This window comes from Bos indicus, chromosome 6, assembly GCF_029378745.1.
Source record: "Bos indicus isolate NIAB-ARS_2022 breed Sahiwal x Tharparkar chromosome 6, NIAB-ARS_B.indTharparkar_mat_pri_1.0, whole genome shotgun sequence".
NCBI lineage: Eukaryota > Metazoa > Chordata > Mammalia > Artiodactyla > Bovidae > Bos > Bos indicus.
Window position 1 is genome coordinate 98,189,763 of NC_091765.1, and position 16,018 is coordinate 98,205,780.

The window sequence follows — 16,018 nt, forward strand, 5'->3', positions numbered from 1 at the left end:
AGTCAGTGATGCCATCCAGCCATCCCATCCTCTGTCGTCCCCTTCTCCTCCTGCCCTCAATCCCTCCCAGCATCAGGGTCTTTTCCAATGAGTCAACTCTTCGCATGAGGTGGCCAAAGTATTGGAGTTTCAGCCTCAGCATCAATCCTGCCAAAGAACACCCAGGGCTGATCTCCTTTAGAATGGACTGGCTGGATCTCCTTGCAGTCCAAGGGACTCTCAAGAGTCTTCTCCAACACCACAGTTCAAAAGCATCAATTCTTCGGTGCTCAGCTTTCTTCACAGTCCAACTCTCACATCCATACATGACCACTGGAAAAACCATAGCCTTGACTAGACGGACCTTTGTTGGCAAAGTAATGTCTCTGCTTTTCAATATGCTCTGTAGGTTGGTCATAACTTTCCTTCCAAGAAGTAAGCGTCTTTTAATTTCATGGCTGCAGTCACTATCTGCAGTGATTTTGGAGCCCAGAAAAATAAAGTCTGATACTGTTTCCCCTGTTTCCCCATCTATTTCCCATGAAGAGATGGGACCAGATGCCATGATCTTCGTTTTCTGAATGTTGAGCTTTAAGCCAACTTTTTCACTCTCCTCTTTCACTTTCATCGAGAGATCCATAGGGCCCAGTGAATCAGAGATGAGGGCCCACAGAGCAGGGATCTCTCTCCAGAGGGGACTGTGATGCACAACCGGGGCTGAGAAACCACTGCCCTGTAATGTACATCCCCCCTTAGAGGCCATCTGGTCCCTTCCCCTGAACTTACAAATGGAGAAACCTAGACCCAGAGTGCACTGCACTCCCTCCAACACCCCCACCCGCACCCCACGCTGACTCCCACGGGGCTTGGTAAATGCTCAGCGGTTTGGGAGCTGGAAACAGCATGCTGTCCTTTCATGTGGACCCAGGCCGCCTGTACTCTTCTCCTGGCGGCTCCCTTTGATGGTGTGAGATGATCCCTGATCCCCTCACTGGAGGCTTTGATATCCACGCACTGGACTGGAAGGCGGGTATGCAGCAGGACCCAGGCGGGAGAACTCAAGCTTGCAGGGACTTGCCTTCCACCAGAGAAGCAGGGAGGTGAGGCAGGGGGCAGGAATCAGAGGGTGAAGGCTCCTGGCATCAGGGCCACATGTAGCGGGAGAGGCAGGGGCGGGGCAGAGCCTGCATGGGAGAAAACAAAGCACTTGGCTATCTGCCTTTTTGGCTCAAGTGTTTTGAAGGTCACTTTGGGGCTCTGGCCAACAAATGATTGTTTCTCTTCTCCAGTCTTTCCTAGATTTGGCAGATCAGTGGAGAAAAGTAGACACAGCCATAGATGAATCGAGAGATGCACACAGAGATACATATATACATATGAGTAAATAATGCGGACTTCCTAGTGGTAAAGAACCCGTGTGCCAATGAAGCAAATGGGTCAGGAAGATCCGAAGGAGAAGACAGTGGCTCCCCAGTCCAGTATTGTTGCCTGGAGAATTACACGGACAGAGGAGCCTGGCAGGCTACAGTCCACGGAATGGTGAAGAGTCAGACACGACTGAAGCGACTTAGCACGTATCCCTGGTGGTCCAGTAGTTAAGAATCCACCCGCCAATGCAGGGGACACCTGTTCGATCCCTGGTCTGGGAAGATCATACATGTGAGGAGGCACCTAAACCCGTGGGCTACAACTACTGCCCGCCTAAAGCCTGTGCTCTGCAGTAAGAGAAGCCACTGCAATGAGAAGCCTGTGCACCGGCAACCAGAGAGCAGCCCTCATTCACTGCAACTAGAGGAAGCCTGCGTTCAGCAAGGTGCTCAGCAAGGAAGACCCGAGGCAGCCAAAAGTAAGTAAGTTAACAGTAGAAAAGGAATCTTTCTCTGGGCTTTATATCTTTATCCCTAAAATGGAGAAAGTCTTTAAGTACTAAAGTAATAATAAGTAAGTATATAGCATTATGGTTAAGATGAACCTGGGCTGAATCCCTGGTATATCACCTTTCAGTGTGACTTTATCTCTAGACCTTGGTCTCTTCACCCATAAAATGGGAACACAGCCTGCCCTAGAGGCTTGCCGTAAGGACTGAACGTAGCAGTGAACCTACAGTGTGAGCCAGGCCTGGCAAGCAGCACTGGTAAGTGCTACTGCCCCAGTTGTGAACGCCAGCCCACTGCCTCTGAAACTAGCCCTTTCCCGGCTAACCCCCTGTGACGACACTCACGCTCTTTATCACCTTGAGCTGGAGATTCTCAAGAGGATGAGCAATCTTGCCTACTCCCTTTCCTGAGACCTTTAGCAAAGACTCCAGACACTGTTCGTTGTCACAAGCCACAGCTGGAAGGGTGTTACTGGCATCTGGGGTAGAGGCAGGGATACTGCTGAGTAGCCTGCAATGCCTGCAACAAAGAAGGACCGTGACCAAACTGTCAGGAGTGCCGAGGCAGAGAGTCCTGTTCTGATTTCTTGGGACAGTCCTTGAAACCTAGTGTGACTACACTGGCCTTGCTTCCTCACACCTCTGATTTCATGGGGAGTTATGGGAGTAACTCATGTTTCACGTATACACGTAATATAATGTAATGCAATATAGGCCAAAAAGTTTGTTCAGGTTTTCTGTAACATCGTATGGAAGAACTCGAATGAACTTTTTGGCCGACCCAATGTAACATAACATATGATGAACAAGCTGAAAAGAAAGAACTAGGACAAAAAGCCAATAGTATTTTAGGCCATTGATTCTTGAACGTTAAAGGGCCAGGGGTCTTGCAAAATGCAGATGCCCAGCTCTACTCTCAGAGATTCAGTAGATCCGGGGAGAGATCCGGAACTTTTGCTTCTAACAAGTCTGCAGGTGGCGCTGGTGCTGTTGGTTCAGGGTCTGAGTGTTTAGCCCATCCACCAGTGAGTGTTTGGCTGACCCACCAGATGTGAGAGAGAGGGGCTAATAAAGGGCTGGCCCTCTAGGGCCACTCACCTCATGAGACGCTGTAACAAAGAGTTGCAATTAGACCTTAGGTCTTCCAGTAAAAGGTTTGGATTTATAACATTTGAGATTCCAAGGCAAATTCCTCCTAGATACTATTTGAACACTTGACTCGAAATCAGAACATTTTTACAAGGTCACGAGAACTGTGGGCTTACAGGCAAAGGGCTTCTTTTGACTATTAAATCTTCCAAATTCTGTAATATTTTAAAAAATTGAGTTGATTTACAGTGTTGTCTTAGTAATTCCAGCATACGGCACAATAACCAACAGTCTTTGTGATCCCCGCCTCCTTCCTCTTCACCACCTTATCCTCTGTGGCACATGGGCTGCAGGCGTCTTGAAGGAAGTGCCCACATCTTCTAGATTCAACAGAAAGGGAACAGAACAGAAGGGAGAAGATAGATTTCTTGCATTTCACAGGTACTGCCTATTTTCCTCCAGCATCCTTCCTGCCTTCAGTTAGTTTCACTTAGACCATTCTGAAGTCCTGGGCAAAGCCTCCTTTTCCTAGTTGATTTACAAAATATATGACAAGTAGTATAAAAGTCATAGCAGATCACTAACAACCAGTAATCTTGCCTGGAAAATCCTATGCATGGAGGAGCCTGGTAGGCTGCAGTCCATGGGGTCGCTAAGAGTCGGACACGACTGAGGGACTTCACTTCCACTTTTCACTTTCATGCACTGGAGAAGGAAATGGCAACCCACTCCAGTGTTCTTGCCTGGAGAATCCCAGGGACGGGGGAGCCTGGTGGGCTGCCGACTATGGGGTCGCACAGAGTCGGACATGACTGAAGTGACTTAGCAGCAGCAGCAGCAGCAACTGCAGAGTATAGCATAGCATGTTTCCTCTCTGCTGTTGCACCCTGCTATCTATTCAGTTTAGTCGTTCAGTTGTGTTCGACTCTTTGTGACCCCATGGATTGCAGCATGCCAGGCTTCCCTGTCTATCACCAACTCCCAGAGCTTGCTCAAACTCATGTCCATTGAGTTGGTGATGCCATCCAACCATCTCATCCTCTGTTGTCCCCTTCTCCTCCTACGCTCAATCTTTCCCAGTATCAGGGTCTTTTCTAATGAGTCAGTTCTTCACATCAGGTGGCCAAAAGATTGGAGTTTCAGCTTCAGCATCAGTCCTTCCAATGAATATTTAGGATAGGCTGGTTTGATCTCCTTGCAGTCCAAGGGACTCTCAAGAGCCTTCTCCAGAACCACAGTCTAAAAACATCAATTCTTCAGCGCTAAGCTTTCTTTATAGTCCAACTCTCACATCCATACCTGACTACTAGAAAAACCATAGCTTTGACTAGATGGACCTTTGTTGGTAAAGTAATGTCTCTGCTTTTGAATATGCTGTCTAGGTTGGTCATAGCTTTTCTTCCAAGGAGCAAGCGTCTTTTAATTTCATGGTTGCAGTCACCATCCACAGTGATTTTGGAGCCCCCCAAAATAAGTCTGTCACTGTTTCCAATGTTTCCCCATCTATTTGCCATGAAGTGATGGAACTGGATGCCATGACCTCAGTTTTTTGAATGTTGAGTTTTAAGCCATCTTTTTCACTCTTCTCTTTCACTTTCATAAACAAAAAAGAAGGTAAGCATTCGAGTCTTTTCCAGGACCTCATTCTGTATCCACAGGTGTCATTTCAGGTACTCAGGCTGAGCCAGGCATCCCTGTTAGATGCTCTCTGGCCCTCTGTGTTTTCCAACATGCAAATCATCATATTGTAATTATACAAGGAATTGTTCATCTAATACCATCTAAAAATAAACTCCAGGAGGGCAGGAATCTTGTCTGTCCTTACATATATTGTCAGCTGGTACTTGTGCAACTATTATAATTATATAATGTATGTATATAATTGTATAACAACTCTTTGTGACCCCATAGACTATACAGTCCATGGAATACTCTTAGGTCGGAATACTCTAGGCCAGGATATTGGACTGGGTAGGCTTTCGCTTCTCCAGGGGATCTTCTCAACCTAGGGATTGAACCCAGGTCTCCTGAATTGCAGGCGGATTCTTTACCAGCTGAGCCACCAAGGAAGCCCAAGAATACTGGAGTGGGTAGCCTATCCCTTCTCCAGCGGATCTTTCCGACCTAGGAATTGAATCGAGGTCTCCTGAATTGCAGGCAGATTCTTTACCAACTGAGCTATCAGGAAAGCCATTATAATAACTTAGCTAGGGGAAAACATGCAACCATGCTGATTGGTTTCACTTTAAAATTCATAAACCATAACTATAGTTCAGCTTGCGTTATTACCCAGAAATCATATTACTTTCCCCTGGTCCATATGGGCTCCCTCCCTCCTAGACAACTGTTTCATACCTGTTTTGATCACCTTGCCCCCTCCCCAGTCTCCCTCCCCCACTTCATATGATAAGGTTGTTTCTGTTGGAGGGCAGAACTTCCCCAGGCCCCACCACCTGTACCCCCTCACCCTTCAGCGCCCGAGCCTGTGCACCCTGCATTTCTCCATTCCTACAGATGGCCAGTGCACATATCCTTTAAGGCCGGTCCTTTCTTGGGCATCTTATCCACTCTGTCCTCCTCAGTTGCTCTGCCATTTCCCCCTCTCTCTGTATCGAACACCCTCTTACTATTCCCATAGCCTACAATCAAGCTGTTATTTCTCTCATTTTAATAAACAAAATTTAAAAACCTCTGTTGACACTCTCCCCCCATTTAGAACCTACTCGCTTTCTCTGTTCCTCTTTACACAGAATTCACTGAATGGATTGTCTCTTGATTGTGGATTACAGATCTTCACTTCCGATCCTAATCAAAACTACTCCTACCAGTCCAGCCAAGACAGTCGTGGCCCCTTTACTTGTGGGCAATCTCTACGTGTATGTTAAGAAAGTAAACATGTGGGTGATGAACACAGTGAAGGAGAGGCAGAAGTGCTACCGGAGTCCCCAAAGGAGGGACTGATGTTCCACGAAGAGGTGACATTGTGCGCAAAGGCACAGAGGCTCCTGGGGGGAGCCCTGCCAAGTGGCGGGGTCTGGCTCCTGGGAGGGGATGTGGAGTGAAACAAAATGCAAAAAACAGGCAGTGACCCGACCAGGAAGGTGCTTAACGTTATAGACTTAATCTTGAGGACAAGAGGGTTCCACTAAAGAATGTTACACGGTCAGGGAGTTCCCTGTGGTCCAGTGGTTGAGAATCTATCTGCCTTGCAGGGCAGGGGACGCAGGTCCTATCCCAGTTGGGAGAACTAAGGTCCCATATGCCACGGGCCAACTAAGCCCTCGCACAGCAACTAGAGAGCCTGCACGAGCCAGACCGCACGCTCCACACCTGGAGAAGCTCGTGTGCCACAACCAGACGCAGAAAGCCTGCACGCCGAAATGGAGAGCCCTCTTGACCAAGAAATACACACAATTTAAAAATAGTGTTATATGATCACATTTAGAATGACAGATGTAAGCGTGCTATGGAAGATGGAATCTAGTAGGCTGAAACTATCCCTTGTGCTGAATACTCTCCACAAGCCCTTGCAGACACACACCTTCTCTTTTTTTTGCTGTTCTGTGCCCTAGGAGGCTGGCTTCTATCAGCTAGACCAAAGGGCTCCTTCTGGAGCTGGACTAGCTGCATCAGGATTACTTGAGGAGCTTTAAAATCTATACACATCTTCTAGATCCTTATGCCCACGAGGCTGGAGTACCTAACTCCAGATGGTCCAGTTATATAGCCAATTATAGGAGTGATGGACAAGGAGAGTGACGAACAAGGAGAGTGCTCCTTAAACTAATGTGCCCATCAATCACCTAGTGCACGCCTACTCAGTCCCTCAGTCGTGTCTGACTGTGCGACCCCATAGACTGAAGCTCATCAGGCTCTTCTGTCCATAGGATTCTCCAGGCAACAATACTGGAGTGGGTAGCCATTCCCTTTTCCAGGGGATCTTCCCAACCCAAGGATCAAACCCAGGTCTCTTGTGTCTCCTGCATTGCAGGAGGATTCTTTACCCACTGAGCCATCTGGGAAGCCCCATAAATCATCTAGGGGTTTCATTAAATTGCCGATACCTAATCCAGTAAGTCTGGACAGAGCTAGAGATTCTGCATTTCCAACAAACTCCCAGGTAATGCCACTGCTATTATCCCAGGGACCACACTTCAAGTTGCAAGACACTGGGTAACTCCTGCAGAGAATCTAGGACCAAGGAAACCCAGCTTCTCCTCTTAGTTTCTTATGCAAGCAAAAGTATGTTTAGGACAGAAGCCCAGGAGCGAGGTCTCATCTCCCTACCCACAACTGGTGCTCACTCTTCCTACCTTCTCTTCCTTGCCTTCTTTCTTTTCTCAAGTACAGAGTGAAAAAGTTTATTTCAGGTAGATTTAAATTTATTTTTTATTTATTATTTTTTCACTGCACCACGCAGCATGTGATTCTTAGTAGTTCCCTGACCAGGGATTGAACCCACGCACTCTGCAGGGGAAGCTCGAAGTTTTAACCACTGAACTGCCATGGAAATCCTTATTTCAGGTAGATTTTAAAATTTACAAGACGAGGAAAGGGCTGCCTTCAAAGCATCGCTAAAACAATTCCAAGACATAAAAACACAAGAATTGAACTGCTTAAAGAACAATGGCACTGCAATACCATCAAGCCTTGGTGTGGAAGAGGTCTGATTAAAGAAAAAAGGTCCCTGGGTATGAATAAGATATTTGTTAAACCGAATCTTAAGAGCTCTTAATCATCACTGAATGGTGTTGACAGCCTTTCCCCTGAAGCAAAGTATGTAAAACATGTTGACCAAGCTGAATTGTTGGGGGAAGAGAGGAGAAGAGGAGTTTATTTTCTTTTGGTTCTTAAGAAAATGTCAGAAACTTAACATTGTTCCGCTTTCAGTTCATTTCTAAAAATATCTGGCATCTACTCCAAGTGGCCACATGTATAAGAAGAGCTATATTTGGAGCTGCCAATCATGTAACATTTTACTAGAAATGCAAAAAAAACATAAAAATCAGGATTACTTTATGATTTTATGATTTATCGATATTTGTTCAGTACGACACCACCCTAATGGCAGAAAAGGAAGAGGAACTAATAAGCTTCTTGATGAAGGTAAAAGAGGAGCGTGAAAAAGTTGGCTTAAAACTCAACATTCAAAAAACAAAGATCATGACATCCAGTCCCATCATTTCATGGCAAACAGATGGGGAAACATTGGAAACAGTGACAGACTTTATTTTCTTGGCCTCTAAAATCACTGTGGATGGTGACTGCAGCCATGAAATTAAAAGATGCTTGCTCCTTGGAAGAAGAGCTATGACCAACCTAGCTGCTAAGTTGTTTCAGTCGTGTCCGACTCGGTGCGACCCCACAGACGACAGCCCACCAGGCTCCCCCGTCCCTGGGATTCTCCAGGCAAGAACACAGGAGTGGGTTGCCATTTCCTTCTCCATTGCAGGAAAGTGAAAAGTGAAAGTGAAGTTGCTCAGTCGTGTCCGACTCCTAGCGACCCCACGGACTGCAGCCTACCAGGCTCCTCCATCCATGGGATTTTCCAGGCAAGAGTACTGGAGTGGGGTGCCATTGCCTTCTCCGTGACCAACCTAGACAGGATATTAAAAAGCAGAGACATTACTTTGCCGACAGTGGTGTGTATAGTCAAAAGCTATGGTTTTTCCAATAGTCACACAGAGATGTGAGAGTTGGGCAATAAAAAAGGCTGAGCGCCGAAGAATTGATGCCTTCAAACTGTGGTGTTGGAGAAGACTCTTGAGAGTCCCTTGGACTGCAAGGAGATCCAACCAGTCCATCCTAAAGGAAATCAGTCCTGACTATTCATTGGAAGGACTGATGCTGAAGCTGAAGCTCCAATCCTTTGACCACCTGATGCAAAGAGCCAACTCATTAGAAAAGGCCCTGATGCTGGGGAAAATTGAAGGCAGGAGAAGGGGGCAACAGAGATTGAGATGGTTAGACGGCATCACTGACTCAACAGACATGAGTTTGAGCAAACTTAGGAAAATAGTGAAGGACAGGGAAGCCTGATGTGCTGCAGTCTAAGGGGTCGCAAAGAGTCAGACATGACTGAGCGACTGAAAAACAACTCGACACCGAAGTCCTTGAGAGAGAACTATTTCAGAGCACAAACAAGTTCAGAATGGGATCTTTTCAGCGTGGTTTCCTGCTCCCTCTGTGCTTCTTACTTTCTTGTTCAAGACTTCTTCTTGTTATTATTTAGTCAGTAAATCATGTCCGATTCTTTGTGACCCCATGGACTGTAGCCCACCAGCCTCCTTTATCCATGGGATTTTCCAGGCAAGAATGCTGGAATGGGTTGTCAATTCCTCCTCCAGGGGATCTTCCTGGATCAGGGATCAAACCCACAGCTCCTACATTGGCAGACAGCTTCTTTACCACTAAGCCACCAGGGAAGCTCTCAAGACTTCTCCTCTCCCTCAAATAACACAAAGCTTCTTTGGGGTGGAGGGGATCATTTATTAGGTGTGGGAATCAGCTCACTGGAACAGCTCATGGAAAATCCTGGCTCTTTATATAGAGAAGTGCAGGGGTGCACAAATAAATCCGAGAATTCACAAGTGAATTGCCTGCCTATCTTTTCCTAGCTGGGGATGGGGGGATACCATCTTACTTTTTTTTTAGTCTTAGTTCCCTTATCTATGAAACACACAAGCTAACAAAAGACTATCTCAGAAAGTTATCGTGAGACAAATAAAAAAAATATATAAGGTGGTTTTAACAAATAGTAATATCTTAATCAACATTACTGAAAACACCATTTATTCTTATTGCTAGGCAAAGATTTTCAGACAGAGGAAAGGAAGCAGGGTCTTCAGAGGAAAGAATGCCCCAAGTTTCAAAGCAACAATTCTCCTTACGCTGATTCTCAGCCCTCCCAGCTTCTTGGAGGTGAATTTGGCAAAAGCAAGCAGAGTTCATGATACAGAATAACTCCCATCATTCCCTCCCTCCCTCTAGCTCACTCTCTCACACACACACACACAGTCAAAATCAGGAGAAAACTATCAAAATTAGAATTAGAGATAACTGAATACAAAGAGAATAATGCACGGCACTATAGGCACACTGAATTTCCTTTTTCATTAATTATTCAGTTGTGATTTTTCTCCTGGGCAGTAACTGCGTGTGTGTAAGGAGAGAGAGAGAGAGTGAGACAGAGTGGATTCATATACATCATATTGTTCTAAGTATGTGCACACTTATTAATGTCTTTAACCATAAATAGAAAACTTCAATATCTAGAATGTCAATCCCCCTGAAGGAAGGAAGACCAAAATTTAGAAACAGCCCCCAAACTGGTCATTTGAGGGAAAAAGAATAATTTCGGCCCTTCTCATCTGTATTATCTGGGTACTTATGAGTTTTCATTCTCTCTCCCCACTAACAAGCTATTTATTTCCCTACAGGGATTAAGACAGCCAGGGGTTGAAGCCCGCGCCAGAGGCTTAGGCAGGCGTCAGCAGGCATTAGCGGCCATGAACCAGGAAGCCGTGCCAACCAGACCCTCAGAGGGCTGAGTGCTGGGCCTGGAGGGGTGTCTCGGAGGAAAGTTCTGACAGGAGAAGCCCAAGGCACCTCTGCTGCTTTGATGTTTGAGCCCTCTGAAGGGCAGGGAATTAAAGTGACATGTAGGGAAGGCTTCTGGGAGCCACAGCTCTCTGTCTGTCTTCATTCCTCCCCGAGTATCTCCTCCCCATCTTCATTCACTCTTCTGATCAGGGAAGGGTCCTCCCCAGGGCTCCACGTGAATACAGTGGGCTTGGAACAAACCTCCCCACAGAGCAGCCACAGGACAGAGACAAAACCCATTTGGCGGTGGAAGTGCCTTGATGCCCCCAAAGGGAAAAATGATGAAACATAGTCCTTCCAACGTTATTTTACCACAATGTTTCTGCCTTAAAGAAAAGAGTTAAAATTTTCATAAGACAGCATTCTATCAAGACACCAAGAAATCCCCTTCGACTCTGATTGTCAACCACATCCTCAGAGCAGCCTGACCTAATTCACAAGCTCCGGTCTCAAGAGATTCCCTCATACATTTCTATTCCTGCCAAGTCTCCTTAAGTTATTGTGAATAACCCAAGGCGGGTTGGGTTTGTCTTTTCTTTGCAGCATAATCCAGGGCCTGCTTTTCTGATCGTCACAGGTTCTGAAGCAAAAAGTCTAACCTGATTTTATAAGTTGCCTTAGCAAAATATTTGGTTCTTCCCTTCCTCGACAAGCACACACCAATGCCTTCCGTGTGCCCGGCTGTCTAGAAGGTACTCAGCACGGAAATGGTCAATAGCTGTCCCCCAGGAGACTGATGGCAGGACAGCTCCTCAAACTGGCAGCCCTCAGGCTACAATCCGCCCACAGATTTAAAAAAAACAAAAGTGAAAATTAAAAATACAGGATTTCAGGAAATTCCTGGGTGGTCCAGCGATTAGGACTCTCTGCTTCCCTTGCAGGAAGCATGGGTTCCATCCCTGATTGGGGAACTAAAATCCCACATGTCCAGTGATGTGGCCCCCCCAAAAAAAAAGATTTCAAATTTTATTTATTTATTTGTTGTTGTTGTTCAGTTGCTAAGTCGTGTCTGACTCTTTTGTCACCCCATGGCTGTAGCCTGGCAGGTTCCATGGGATTTTCCAGACAAGAATACTGGAGTGGGTTGCCATTCCCTTCTCCAGGGACTCTTCCTGGCCCAGGGATCGATCTGGTGTTTCCTGCATTGCAGGCAGATTCTTTACCAACGAACCACCTGGGAAGCCCATTTATTAGGATTATTTTTATTGAAGTATAGTTGATACACAATATTATATTAGTTTCAGGCGCTTCCGTGGTGGCTCAGAGTAAAGAGTCTGCCTGCAATGTGGGAGACCCAGGTTTGATCCCTAGGTTGGGAAGATCTCCTGGAGAAGGAAATGGCAACCCACTCCAGTATCCTTGCCTGGAAAATCCCATGAATGAAAGAGCCTGGAGGGCTACAGTCCATGGGGTCACAAAGAGTCTGACACGACTGAGCGACTAACACACATCAGGCGTACAGCATAGTGATTAAAAAATTTAAAGGCTATATTCCATTTATACTTATCATAATACATTGGCTGTATTCCCCGTTGCTATACAATATATGCTTGTACCCTTGATCTTAGCCAAAAGGCCTAGAAGCAATATCCTTGTGGATTATTTTATATATAGTTTTTTTTAATCATAGGATTTTTTTTAATTGGAGGATAATTGCTTTACAATGTTGTGTTAGTTTCTGCTGATTCAAAATTTAAAATTTCAGTTTCTACCTTCTTCTAAAAAATAGAGAGAGCTGGAAACATCAGGAGCTAAATGGCCCTTCCCTTCTGACGCTGCCCCCACTAACCCCATACACAAGGACACTCTAGGGTCAACCCTCTTCGCTTATCACCCGCCCAGCCTCTGATCTGGAGCAGGGCCGAGGCCTTATCTATTAGGCACAGAAGATACAGCTCTGAAAGTCCACAGTATATTTTCTTCAGAAGGAAAACAAACATAACAGTAAATATATAATAACAAATCCAGCCTAGGTTATATGTGTCTTTATATCAACGGTTATAAAATATAATTTCTAATTTTCCTGATGGCAGAAGGGGCCCATAACAGCAAAAGTCATAACCAAGCCCAGTCCCTGATATACCCCCCCCAATAAACAGATTTTGAGTCTGCATCTCAAAATCTGTTTCCCAAAGAACCCAACCTGAGATCCCAATAAGTAATGGATTCTGGCAAGAATCATCAATGGATGTTGTTATGAGTTGAACTTTGTCCTTCCAAAACTGATGTATTGAATTCCTAACTCCCAGATGCACCCAGAATGTAACCTTACATAGAGTCTTTACAGACGGAGTGTGTAGGACAGGATAGGCCCTGATCCAGTATGCTGCTGCTACTGCTAAGTTGCTTCAGTCGTGTCCGACTCTGTGCGACCCCATAGACGGCAGCCCACCATGCTCCCCCGTCCCTGGGATTCTAAAGGCAAGAACACTGGAGTGGGTTGCCATTTCCTTCTCCATTGATCCAGTATACTGGTGTCCTTATAAGAAGAGGAAACCTGGACCCACACACACACAGAGGGAAGACAAATAAACTGAAACAGCCCCCTGCAAGCCAAGGAGAGAAGCCTGGAACAGATCCTTCCCTTGGGGCCCTCAGGAGGAACGAACCCTGCCAACATCTTGATTTTAGGCTTCAGGCCTCCAGAACAGAGGAACAATACACTTCTGTTGCTTAAGCCACCCTGTCTATGGTTCTTTGTTATAGCAGCCGTAGCAAACTAATACAGATAACTCAGATAATCAGATCAGAGGAGTGATGCAAAGCAGGATACTCTCCAGGTCTCAGAGAATCACCCCTGGGACTGCAGACTAATTGTGAAGCAGAAAATAAAAGTTTACAAAGGAGGAATCTGGCACCTAACCAAGAAATTTAGCATAGGGAATGCTGGAAGAACTTGACATTAGATGTCTTTTGACAGGATGAATATGAAGCACATCACATCACCCTGGAGGAACTGCTGCCACCTAGGCTTAACTTTAATCTCCATATGCTTGTATTCTCAGCTCCTGGTATACAGAAAATAGGGAGAAAAGAAAACAATCAGACAACTCCAAATGTGGGACATTCTACAAAAAAAACTGTCCTGGTCTCTTCAAAACATTTATGTCAAAGTTGAGAGCCTTTTCTAAAGACAGAGAATAAATATCAAATGGGATGCAATAATCTTGATTAAATCTGGAGTCAAAAAATAAAATTAAAAAGATGTTTTGAGAACTGAGAAATTTGAATATAAATGAGATATATTATTATTAAGTTATGATAATATCCTTATTTTTAGGGGATGCATGTGGAATTATTACTCCTTGGAAGGAAAGTTATGACCAACCTAGATAGCATATTCAAAAGCAGAGACATTACTTTGCCAACAAAGGTCCGTCTAGGCAAGGCAATGGTTTTTCCAGTGGTCATGTATGGATGTGAGAGTTGGACTGTGAAGAAGGCTGAGAGCCGAAGAATTGATGCTTTTGAACTGTGGTGTTGGAGAAGACTCTTGAGAGTCCCTTGGACTGCAAGGAGATCCAACCAGTCCATTCTGAAGGAGATCAGCCCTGGGATTTCTTTGGAAGGAATGATGCTGAAGCTGAAACTCCAGCGCTTTGGCCACCTCATGCGAAGAGTTGACTCATTGGAAAAAACTCTGATGCTGGGAGGGATTGGGGGCAGGAGGAGAAGGGGACGACAGAGGATGAGATGGCTGGATGGCATCACTGACTCGATGGACGTGAGTCTGAGTGGACTCCGGGAGTTGGTGTTGGACAGGGAGGCCTGGCGTGCTGTGATTCATGGGGTCGCAAAGAGTCGGACACGACTGAGCGACTGAACTGAACTGAACTGAACTGAAAGGGCCACAACATGTGTAACTTGGTTTTAAAGCAGTGGTCCTCAACATTTTTGGCACCAGGGACTGGGGAAGACGATTTTCCCATGGGCCAGGGTGGTGGAGGTGGGAGGCAATGGTTTGGGGATGATTCAAGTGCATTACATTTATCGTGCACTTTATTTCTATTATTATTACATCAGCTCCAGCTCAGATCATCAGTATTAGATCCCAGAGGTTTTAAATGACTGAGAAAAAAATTAAAGATAAAGCAACTGTGGCAAAATGTTAATAACTGTCGAATTTGGTAGCAGATGTGCTGGTGTTTACTGTACTATTCTTTAAAATTCTCTGTATTTGAAAACGTTCATATTAAAAGTTTGGAGGAAACAAATGTCACTGAGAGCCAACACACAGACACTAAATGTCATCTTTCTTCTTTTGCTTCACACATTAACATACCAACCAGTTGAACACAGAGGGCCAGCATGTGGGAATATGGGTTAAACCTTGCTTTGTGCTGGCTTTATGATATTCAAGAAATTAAATATATTCATACTTAACAAATCCTCCTGCAATGCGGGAGACCCTGGTTCGATCCCTGGGTCAGGAAGATTCTCCTGGAGGAGGGCATGGCAACCCACTCCAGTATTCTTGCCTGGAGAATCCCATGGGCAGAGGAGCCTGGAGGGCTACAGTCCATGGGGTCACAAAGAGTCAGACACGACTAAGTGACTACTGCACTTTTCTGCTCACAATTAAGCAGGCTCTAAGATAAGTGGGAAATGCAAAGTCAGATAACAAGAAATATTATAAAAAGATGTACAGGTGGGTATGTTTCTGTCTCCTCTGATCCTTTCTGAGTCTCAGTTTTCTCATCTGTGAAATGAGGAGAATAAAACAAGTCAGGAAGGCTTGTTTTCAGGATTAAAGATGAGGGATGCCCAGTGGCTGACACAGAGTAGACAGCTGATAAATATCCTCTGAACTGCTGTTATCTCTGACTGTGGGTGGTGGGGGCAGCCAGCAGCAGCAGAAAGGTAAAAACCTAGACATCCTGGCCAGAGCGCCTGTCCTCCAGGTGGTGCTGGGCCGTACTGCCTCTGAGAGAAACCGTGCGTGCATTTTCTTCTGATGAGCAGAACAAGGGTAACTACGAGGGCAGTTCACTCTCCTCCAGGCAGAGAAAAGTGGACACACATTCTGTCTACATTTCAGATGGCACACTCATATTTAGGATAATAATCAGGAAGAACTCAAGAGGACTTTCTTTCTCTTTTTTCCGTTGGAGTAGAGCTGCTTTACAGCGGTGTGTTAGTTTCTGCTGTACAGCAAAGTGCATCGCCTATACGGACACATCTACTGCCTCTTCCTTGAATGTCTGTCCCATTTGGGTCACCGCAGAGCACTGAATAGAGTTCCCTGTGTTATGCAGTAGGTCTCTCAGCAGGTTCTCAATCTCGAATAGATTGTTATCTATTTTATACACAGTAGTGGCTTCCTGGGTGGCTCACACGGTAAAGAATCCGCCTGCAATGCGGGAGACCTGGGTTCGATCCCTGAGTTGGGAAGATCCCCTGGAAGAAGGCATGGTAACCCACTCCAGTATTCTTGCTGGAGAATTCCATGGACAGAGGGGCCCGGAGGGCTAC

General features: G+C 45.6%; 1 protein-coding gene and 1 long non-coding RNA gene across 5 annotated transcripts in view; one reads left to right on the forward strand and one right to left on the reverse strand.

Annotated features, from left to right (window-relative positions):
• The window catches only part of SCD5 (stearoyl-CoA desaturase 5), a 176,173-nt gene that overhangs the window by 76,211 nt on the left and 83,944 nt on the right, over positions 1 to 16,018 (reverse strand). The gene's annotated exons all lie outside the window — the stretch shown is intronic.
• The window catches only part of LOC139183663 (uncharacterized), a 61,541-nt gene continuing 46,704 nt past the window's right edge, over positions 1,182 to 16,018 (forward strand). Inside the window, exon 1 of one of the 4 annotated variants that reach the window (XR_011567254.1) lies at positions 1,182 to 1,825. This is a non-coding gene — a long non-coding RNA (uncharacterized lncRNA). The remainder of the gene's footprint in view (positions 1,826 to 16,018) is intronic. The other 3 variants (XR_011567256.1, XR_011567257.1, XR_011567255.1) reach the window with 3 other exon arrangements.